The following is a 10,806-nucleotide window of genomic DNA, read 5'->3' as shown; positions in this document are numbered from 1 at the left end:
CGACTCTCTGAAAGAGCACCCTTCCTAGCACCCCCCCTCCCGCCGCCCTATCCCGTAACCCCACCTAACTTGCATATCTTTGGAGGGCCTTACAGGCGGAGAGAGAGGGAGAGGTGGTGAGATTTAGGGATGGAGCCCAGTGATTAGAATCGGGAATACTCAAGGTGCCACATTTGGAGGGGAGCAGAGATCTGGGAGAGTTGTAGAGGTCACAGAGATAGGAGGGTCGCAGCCATGGAGGGATTTGAAAACGAGGGTGGGAAGTTTAAAATCGAGATATCACCGAACGTTAACTCAACGGCACGGTAGCACAGTGGTTAACACTGTTACTTCACAGCTCCAGGGTCCCAGGTTCGATTCCCGGCTTGGGCCTCTGTCTGTGCGGGAGTCTGCACATCCTCCCCGTGTCTGCGGGGGTTTCCTCCGGGTGCTCCAGTTTCCTCCACGGTCCAAAGATGTGCGGGTTAGCTGGATTGGCCATGCTAAATTGTCCCTTAGTGACCAAAAAAAAGGTTGGGTGGGGTTACTGGGTTACGGAGATAGAACAAAGAAAATTACAGCACAGGAACAGGCCTTCGGCCCTCCCAGCCTGTGCCGATCCAGATCCTTTATGGCAGGTCCGGGAGGCTTCCAGTGTCCCGGATGGGCTTCATCTGCAGAAAGTGCACCCAACTGCAGCTCCTCACAGACCGCATGGTTCGGTGGAGCAGCAATTGGATGCACTTAGGAGCATGCAGGTGGCGGAAAGCGTCATAGATCGCAGTTATGTAAGTGTGGTCACACCCAAGGTGCAGGCAGAGAAATGGGTGACCACCAGAAAGGGCAGGCAGGCAGTGCAGGAATCCCCTGTGGTTGTCCCCCTCTCGAACAGATATACCCCTTTGGATACTGTCGGGGGGGATAGCCTATCAGGGGAAAACAGCAGCAGCCAGAGCAGTGCACCACGGCTGGCTCTGATGTTCAGAAGGGAGGGTCAAAGCGCAGAAGAGTAATAGTTATAGGGGACTCTATAGTCAGGGGCACAGATAGGCGCTTCTGTGGACGTGAAAGAGACTCCAGGATGGTATGTTGCCTCCCTGGTGCCAGGGTCCAGGATGTCTCCGAACGGGTAGAGGGAATCCTGAAGGGGGAGGGCAAACAGGCAGAGGTCGTTGTACATATTGGTACTAACGACATAGGCAGGAAGGGGCATGAGGTCCTGCAGCAGGAGTTCAGGGAGCTAGGCAGAAAGTTAAAAGACAGGACCTCGAGGGTTGTAATCTCGGGATTACTCCCTGTGCCACGTGCCAGTGAGGCTAGAAATAGGAAGATAGAGCAGACAAACACGTGGCTAAACAGCTGGTGTAGGAGGGAGGGTTTCTGTTATCTGGACCACTGGGAGCTCTTCCGGGGCAGGTGTGACCTGTATAAGATGGACGGGTTGCATCTAAACCGGAGAGGCATAAATATCCTGGCCGCGAGGTTTGCTAGTGTCACACGGGAGGGTTTAAACTAGTATGGCAGGGGGGTGGGCACGGGAGCAATAGGTCAGAAGGTGAGAGCATTGAGGGAGAACTAGGGAATAGGGACAGTGTGGCTCTGAGGCAGCGCAGACGGGGAGAAGTTGCTGAACACAGCGGGTCTGGTGGCCTGAAGTGCATATGTTTTAATGCAAGGAGCATTACGGGTAAGGCAGATGAACTTAGAGCTTGGATTACTACTTGGAACTATGATGTTGTTGCCATTACAGAGACCTGGTTGAGGGAAGGGCAGGATTGGCAGCTAAACGTTCCAGGATTTAGATGTTTCAGGCGGGATAGAGGGGGATGTAAAAGGGGAGGCGGAGTTGCGCTACTTGTTCAGGAGAGTATCACAGCTATACAGCGAGAGGACACCTCAGAGGGCAGTGAGGCTATATGGGTAGAGATCAGGAATAAGAAGGGTGCAGTCACAATGTTGGGGGTATACTACAGGCCTCCCAACAGCCAGCGGGAGATAGAGGAGCAGATAGGTAGACAGATTTTGGAAAAGAGTAAAAACAACAGGGTTGTGGTGATGGGAGACTTCAACTTCCCCAATATTGACTGGGACTCACTTAGTGCCAGGGGCTTAGACGGGGCAGAGTTTGTAAGGAGCATCCAGGAGGGCTTCTTAAAACAATATGTAAACAGTCCAACTAGGGAAGGGGCGGTACTGGACCTGGTATTGGGGAATGAGCCCGGCCAGGTGGTAGATGTTTCAGTAGGGGAGCATTTCGGTAACAGTGACCACAATTCAGTAAGTTTTAAAGTACTGGTGGACAAGGATAAGAGTGGTCCGAGGATGAATGTGTTAAATTGGGGGAAGGCTAATTATAACAATATTAGGTGGGAACTGAAGAACATAGATTGGGGGCGGATGTTTGAGGGCAAATCAACATCTGACATGTGGGAGGCTTTCAAGTGTCAGTTGAAAGGAATACAGGACAGGCATGTTCCTGTGAGGAAGAAAGATAAATACGGCAATTTTCGGGAACCTTGGATGACGAGTGATATTGTAGGCCTCGTCAAAAAGAAAAAGGAGGCATTTGTCAGGGCTAAAAGGCTGGGAACAGACGAAGCCTGTGTGGCATATAAGGAAAGTAGGAAGGAACTTAAGCAAGGAGTCAGGAGGGCTAGAAGGGGTCATGAAAAGGCATTGGCAAATAGGGTTAAGGAAAATCCCAAGGCTTTTTACACTTACATAAAAAGTAAGAGGGTAGCCAGGGAAAGGGTTGGCCCACTGAAGGATAGGCAAGGGAATCTATGTGTGGAGCCAGAGGAAATGGGCGAGGTACTAAATGAATACTTTGCATCAGTATTCACCAAAGAGAAGGAATTGGTAGATGTTGAGTCTGGAGAAGGGGGTGTAGATAGCCTGGGTCACATTGTGATCCAAAAAGACGAGGTGTTGGGTGTCTTAAAAAATATTAAGGTAGATAAGTCCCCAGGGCCGGATGGGATCTACCCCAGAATACTGAAGGAGGCTGGAGAGGAAATTGCTGAGGCCTTGACAGAAATCTTTGGATCCTCGCTGTCTTCAGGGGATGTCCCGGAGGACTGGAGAATAGCCAATGTTGTTCCTCTGTTTAAGAAGGGTGGCAGGGATAATCCCGGGAACTACAGGCCGGTGAGCCTTACTTCAGTGGTAGGGAAATTACTGGAGAGAATTCTTCGAGACAGGATCTACTCCCATTTGGAAGCAAATGGACGTATTAGTGAGAGGCAGCACGGTTTTGTGAAGGGGAGGTCGTGTCTCACTAACTTGATAGAGTTTTTCGAGGAGGTCACTAAGATGATTGATGCAGGTAGGGCAGTAGATGTTGTCTATATGGACTTCAGTAAGGCCTTTGACAAGGTCCCTCATGGTAGACTAGTACAAAAGGTGAAGTCACACGGGATCAGGGGTGAACTGGCAAGGTGGATACAGAACTGGCTAGGCCATAGAAGGCAGAGGGTAGCAATGGAGGGATGCTTTTCTAATTGGAGGGCTGTGACCAGTGGTGTTCCACAGGGATCAGTGCTGGGACCTTTGCTCTTTGTAGTATATATAAATGATTTGGAGGAAAATGTAACTGGTCTGATTAGTAAGTTTGCAGACGACACAAAGGTTGGTGGAATTGCGGATAGCGATGAGGACTGTCTGAGGATACAGCAGGATTTAGATTGTCTGGAGACTTGGGCGGAGAGATGGCAGATGGAGTTTAACCTGGACAAATGTGAGGTAATGCATTTTGGAAGGGCTAATGCAGGTAGGGAATATACAGTGAATGGTAGAACCCTCAAGAGTATTGAAAGTCAAAGAGATCTAGGAGTACAGGTCCACAGATCACTGAAAGGGGCTACACAGGTGGAGAAGGTAGTCAAGAAGGCATACGGCATGCTTGCCTTCATTGGCCGGGGCATTGAGTATAAGAATTGGCAAGTCATGTTGCAGCTGTATAGAACCTTAGTTAGGCCACACTTGGAGTATAGTGTTCAATTCTGGTCGCCACACTACCAGAAGGATGTGGAGGCTTTAGAGAGGGTGCAGAAGAGATTTACCAGAATGTTGCCTGGTATGGAGGGCATAAGCTATGAGGAGCGATTGAATAAACTCGGTTTGTTCTCACTGGAACGAAGGAGGTTGAGGGGAGACCTGATAGAGGTATACAAAATTATGAGGGGCATAGACAGAGTGGATAGTCAGAGGCTTTTCCCCAGGGTAGAGGGGTCAATTACTAGGGGGCATAGGTTTAAGGTGAGAGGGGCAAAGTTTAGAGTAGATGTACGAGGCAAGTTTTTTACGCAGAGGGTAGTGGGTGCCTGGAACTCACTACCGGAGGAGGTAGTGGAGGCAGGGACGATAGGGACATTTAAGGGGCATCTTGACAAATATATGAATAGGATGGGAATAGAAGGATACGGACCCAGGAAGTGTAGAAGATTGTAGTTTAGTCGGGCAGTATGGTCGGCACGGGCTTGGAGGGCCGAAGGGCCTGTTCCTGTGCTGTACATTTCTTTGTTCTTTGTTCTTTGTTAAACCTGTCACCTATTTTCAAGGATCTACTTCCCTCTGCTCCCCGCCCGTTCATATATCTGTCTAGATGCATCTTAAATGATGCTATCATGCCCGCCCCTACCACCTCCGCTGGCAAAGCGTTCCAGGCACCCACCACCCTCTGCGTAAAAAACATTCCACGCACATCTCCCTTAAACTTTCCTCCTCTCACCTTGAAATTGTGACCCCGTGTAATTGACACCCCCACTCTTGGAAAAAGCTTGTTGCTATCCACCCTGTCCATACCGCTCATAATTTTGTAGACCTCAATCAGGTCCCCCCTCAACCTCTGTCTTTCCAACAAAAACAATCCTAATCTACTCAACCTTTCTTCATAGCTAGCATCCTCCATACCAGGCAACATCCTGGTGAACCTCCTCTGCACCCTCTCTAAAGCATCCACATCCTTCTGGTAATGTGGCGACCAGAACTGCACGCAGTATTCCAAATGTGGCCTAACCAAAGTCCTATACAACTGTAACATGACCAGCCGACTCTTGTACTCAATACCCCGTCCGATGAAGGCAAGCATGCTGTATGCCTTCTTGACCACTCTATCGACCTGCGTTGCCACCTTCAGGGTACAATGGACCTGAACTCCCAGATCTCTCTGTGCATCAATTTTCCCCAGGACTCTTCCATTGACCGTATAGTCCGCTCTTGAATTAGATCTTCCAAAATGCATCACCTCGCATTTGCCTGGATTGAACTCCATCTGCCATTTCTCTGCCCAACTCTCCAATCTATTAACATTTTGCTGTATTCTCTTGACAGTCCTCCTCGCTATCTGCAACTCCACCAATCTTAGTATCATCTGCAAACTTGCTAATCAGACCACCTATACCTTCGTCCAGATCATTTATGTATATCACAAACAACAGTGGTCCCAGCACGGATCCCTGTGAAACACCACTAGTCACCTTTCTCCATTTTGAGACACACCCTTCCACCACTACTCTCTGTCTCCTGTTGCCCAGCCAGTTCTTTATCCATCTAGCTAGTACACCCTGAACCCCATACAACGTCACTTTTTCCATCAACCTGCCATGGGAAACTTTATCAAACGCCTTACTGAAGTCCATGTATATGACATCTACAGCCCTTCCCTCATCAATTAACTTTGTCACTTCCTCAAATAATTCTATTAGGTTTGTAAGACATGACCTTCCCTGCACAAAACCATGCATATAAGTCTATTTTGTTCCAAATGTGAATAGATCCTATCCCTCAGTATCTTCTCCACCTTTTCACTGTACCTCGGTACACGTGACAATAAACAAATCCAATCTATCCAATCCAATCCAACAGTTTGCCTACCACTGTCAAGCTCACAGGTCTATAATTCCCTGGATTATCCCTGCTACCCTTCTTAAACAAAGGGACAACATTAGCAATTCTCCAGTCCTCCGGGACCTCACCCATGCTCAAGGATGATGCAAAGATATCTGTTAAGGCCCCAGCTATTTCTTCCCTCGCTTCCCTCAGTAACCTGGGATAGATACCATCCGGACCTGGGGACTTGTCCACCTTAATGCCTTTTAGAATACCCAAAACCTCCTCCTTCCTTATGCCGACTTGACCTAGAGTATTTAAACATCCATCCTTAGCCTCAACATCCGTCATGTCCCTCTCCTTGGTGAATACCGATGCAAAGTACTCATTAAGAATCTCACCCATTTCCTCTGACTCCACGCATAAATTCCCTCTTTTGTCTTTGAGTGGGCCAATCCTTTCTCTAGTTACCCTCTTGCTCCTTATATACGAATAAAAGGCTTTGGGATTTTCCAAAGATATTTCATGATCCCTTTTAGTCCTCTTTATTGCGTGTTTGAAATTTGTCATACTTTCCCGATATTCCTCCAAAGCTTCATCAGTTTTAAGTCGCCTAGATCTTATATATGCTTCCTTTTTCATCTTAGCTAGTCTCACAATTCCACCCGTCATCCATGGTTCCCTAATCTTGCCATTTCTTTCCCTCATTTTCACAGTGACATGTCTGTCCTGCGCTCTAATCAACCTTTCCTTAAAAGACTCCCACATTTCAAATGTGGATTTATCCTTAAAGAGCGGCTCCCAATCCACATTCCCTAGCTCCTGCCGAATTTTGTTATACTTGGCCTTTCCCCAATTTAGCACTCTCCCTTTAGGACCACTCTCGTCTTTGTCCATGAGTATTCTAAAACTTACGGAATTGTGATCGCTATTCCCAAAGTAATCACCGACTGAAACTTCAACCACCTGGCCGGATCATTCCCCAATACCAGGTCCAGTATGGCCCCTTCCCGAGTTGGACTATTTACATACTGCTCTAAAAAACTCTCCTGGATGCTCCTTAGAAATTCTGCTCCATCTACGCCTCCAACACTACATGAGTCCCATTCAATGTTGGGGAAGTTAAAATCTCCCATCACGACCACCCTATTGCTCCTACATTTTTCTATAATCTGTCTACATATTTGTACCTCTACTTCACGCTCGCTTTTGGGAGGCCTGTAGTAAAGTCCCAACAATGTTACTGCACCTTCCTATTTCGTAGCTCTACCCATATTTCCTCAGTGCTCGAATCCTCCATCGTGCCCTCCTTAATCACAGCTGTGATATCATCTCTGACCAGTAATGCAACTCCTCCACCCCTTTTACATCCCTCTCTATCCCTCCTGAAGCATCTATACCCTGGGATATTTAGTTGCCAGTCTTGCCCTTCCCTCAACCAAGTCTCCGTAATACCAATAACATCATATTCCCAGGTACTAATCCAAGCCCTAAGTTCATCTGCCTTACCTGCTACACTTCTCGCATTGAAACAAATGCACCTCAGACCACCTGTCCCTTTGCGTTCATCATCTCTTCCCTGTCTACTCTTCCCCTTAGTCACATTGAGTTTATTATCTAGTACCTTACTGGCTTTAGTTGCTGCCTCTTTACTGACCTCTAACGTCCTAATCTGGTTCCCATCCCCCTGCCACATTAGTTTAAAACCTCCCTAACAGCGTTAGCAAAAGCACCCCCTAGGACATTGGTTCCAGTCCTGCCCAGGTGTAGACCATCCAATTTGTAACAGTCCCACCACCCCCAGAACCGGTTCCAATGTCCCAAAAATCTGAACCCCTCCCTCCTGCACCATCTCTCAAGCCACGTATTAATTCTGACTATTCTTGAATTTCTACTCTGACTGTCTCGTGGCACTGGTAGCAATCCTGAAATTACTACCTTTGAGGTCCTACTTTTTAACTTAGCTCCTAACTCCCTAAATTCTGATTGTAGGACCTCATCCTGTTTTTTACCTATATCGTTGGTGCCTATATGCACCATGACAACTGGCTGTTTCCCCCCCCCCTTCAGTATTTCCTGCAGCCGATCTGTGACATCCCTGACCCGTGCACCCGGGAGGCAACATACCATTCGGGAGTCTCGTTTTCGACCACAGAAATGCCAGTCTACTCCCCTTACGATTGAATACCCTATGACTATAGCCCTGCCAGTCTTATTACCACCCTTCTGTGCAGCAGAGCCAGCCACGTGCCATGAGCCTGGCTACTACTGCCTTCCCCTGGTGAGTCATCTCCCCCAACAGTATCCAAAACAGTATACCTGTTTTGGAGGGAGATGACCGCAGGGGATACCTACACTGCCTTCCTGCTCTTTCTCTGCCTTTTGGTCACCCATTCCCTGTCTCCCTCACCAATCCTAATCTGCGGTGTGACCAACTCACTGAACGTGCTATCCACGACCTCCTCAGCATCGCGGATGCTCCAAAGTGAGTCCATCCGCAGCTCCAGAGCCGTCATGCGGTCTAACAAGAGCTGCAGCTGGACACACTTCCCGCGCATGAAGGAGTCAGGGGCATCGGCCGCGTCCCTGAACTCCCACATTGAGCACGAGGAGCATAACACGGGTCTGGGATCTCCTGCCATTTTTACACTTTACCTTAACTGATTACAAATATAATATCAAATAATGAATAAGTGAAAGGAATAAAGATACTTACCAATCACAATACTTACCAACACACGAAGAGTTACATTTCTCCCAGCTACTGCTAATTGGAGCACTTTCCTTACCAGCCAATCAGGTCACTGCTTTGCTGTGATGTCACTCTTCAAGATAAGTTTTTAAAGAGGAAAACTTACCTTCCCGACAGACCCCTGGCCACTGCTCCCGCCGAAAGTCTGAAGGCTGCTTCTCCGGCAGCTGTGTCCCCTCCGCTCTCCTCGCGCTCTTTTATCCTGTGTCCCCGCCGCTCTCCTTGCGCTCTTTTATCCTGTGTCCTCGTCGCTCTCCTCGCGCTCTTTCACTGCAGGCTGTGCAACAGCCAATCAGCAGCTCCGCTCTACTGCCCTCTGCTGGAGGTGTGGGCTTGGGCGGGGTGCTCTTTCCAAGGGCCGGTGCAGACTCGATGGGCCGAATGGCCTCCTTCTGCACAGTAAATTCTATGAGATGCTACAACTTGGTGTCCCTTTACAATGGAAGGAGAAAGATCAGCCAGAGTGTCATATAAAGCTTTCCAGTAATCCCTGATTGAGTTGGTGCACACATTGGATGATGCCCTCTTTCCTGGTCCTCACATGGAATCTCCAGGCCTGTTTACATGAGCTATCTGCAATCCTCCTATCCCAGAGCTTCTGGCTTCTAATCGTGTCTTTCCATATCTAAGCAGCTAAAGTCAGAAGTTTGTCGTGCAAGACTAGCATGAATACACCTGCATAAACGCACAGAGAAAGGCCATTCAGCCCATAATCCACGTGCTAGCTCTTTGGCAAAGCTAACCAATGACTTCCTGCTCGTTCCTGATAGACTTCCGATATTTTCTTTTTTAATTAATCCAATTCCCTTTGGTAAGTTTTTATTCAATCTGCTACCAACACGTCTCCCAGATCAACTTGCTCGGTAAAGAGAATTCTCCTCATCTTCCACGCCACTCACTCTTTAGCCAATTAATTAAAACCTGCGTCGCTCAGGTTACCAACCTCCCTGACGGTAGACACAGCTTCTGCTGAATTACACTATCGAAGCCTACGTTCACTTCAAACAGCTCCATTTAATCTCCTTGTAACCTTCTCTTCTCTAAGCGTCTCCCCCTACTTGAAGTCCCCTGATTCTTGGTACCGACTCACCAAGGCTCCTCCGTTCAAACCCACAACCTCTCCCACCTCGAAGGACAAGGGCGGCAGGTACATGGGAACGGCAGCAGCCCCAAGCTCCCCTCCAAAGTGTGCATCATCCCGACTTGGAACTGTTTCATTGTTCATTCATTAGCGTTGGGACAGAAGTCTGGAACTCCCTTCCTACGCCACAGGGACTGCAGCGGTTCAAGAAGGACAGCACGGCGATGCAGTGGTTAGCACTGCTGCCTCACGGCGCCGAGGACCCGGGTTCGAATCCTGGGCCTGGGTCACTGTTCGAGTGGAGTTTGCACATTCTCCCCGTGTCTGCGTGGGTCTCACCCACAAATGTGCAGGGTAGATGGATTGGCCACGCTAAATTGCCCCTTAATTGGAAAAATAAAGCATAAAAATAAATAAATGTTTGTTTAAAAAAAAACTGAAGATCAACGTCCCAGCAGCTGTGATAGGATTTGAACTCCTGCCTAAAGCGCGTTAATTCTGACTCCGGGAATACCAACCCAGTCACAGATCCAACAAGTCAATGGTATATGGATCGCTCCACAATCATACTTGTTTTCTGCTGTCCTGTCAATGACTTGTAGATTTTACTACATATTAAACTTCATTTCAGATTTATTGTGGTGATTGGGCTTTGCGATTGAGACAATGTATGTTTCTGGACCCAATCTGCTCCCATTGCCTCAGTTTAGAAGAGGCAAGGAGGAGATACATACATGAAAGATAGGAACAGGAGGAGGCCTTTTGGCCCTTTGAGCTTGCTCCGCCATTCATCACCATCATGGCTGATCATCCAACTCAATAGCCTAATCCTGCTTTCTCCCCATAGCCTTTGATCCCATTCTCCCCAAGCGCTATATCCAGCCGCCTCTTGAATATATTCAAAGTTTTAGCATCAACTACTTCCTGTGGGAATGAATTCCACAGGCTCACCACTCTTTGTGTCAAGAAATATCTCCTAATCTCTGTCCGAAATGGTTTACCCTGAATCCTCAGACTGTGACCCCTGGTTCTAGACACACCCATCATTGGTAACATCTTCCCTGCACCTACCCTGTCTAGTCCTGTTAGAATTTTATAAGTCTCTATGGGACCCCCCCCATCCCCCTCATTCTTCTGCACTCCAGCGGGAACAATCCTAACCTAG

This window comes from Scyliorhinus torazame, chromosome 25, assembly GCF_047496885.1.
Source record: "Scyliorhinus torazame isolate Kashiwa2021f chromosome 25, sScyTor2.1, whole genome shotgun sequence".
Lineage (NCBI taxonomy): Eukaryota > Metazoa > Chordata > Chondrichthyes > Carcharhiniformes > Scyliorhinidae > Scyliorhinus > Scyliorhinus torazame.
Note: the sequence above shows the minus strand (reverse complement) of the source record.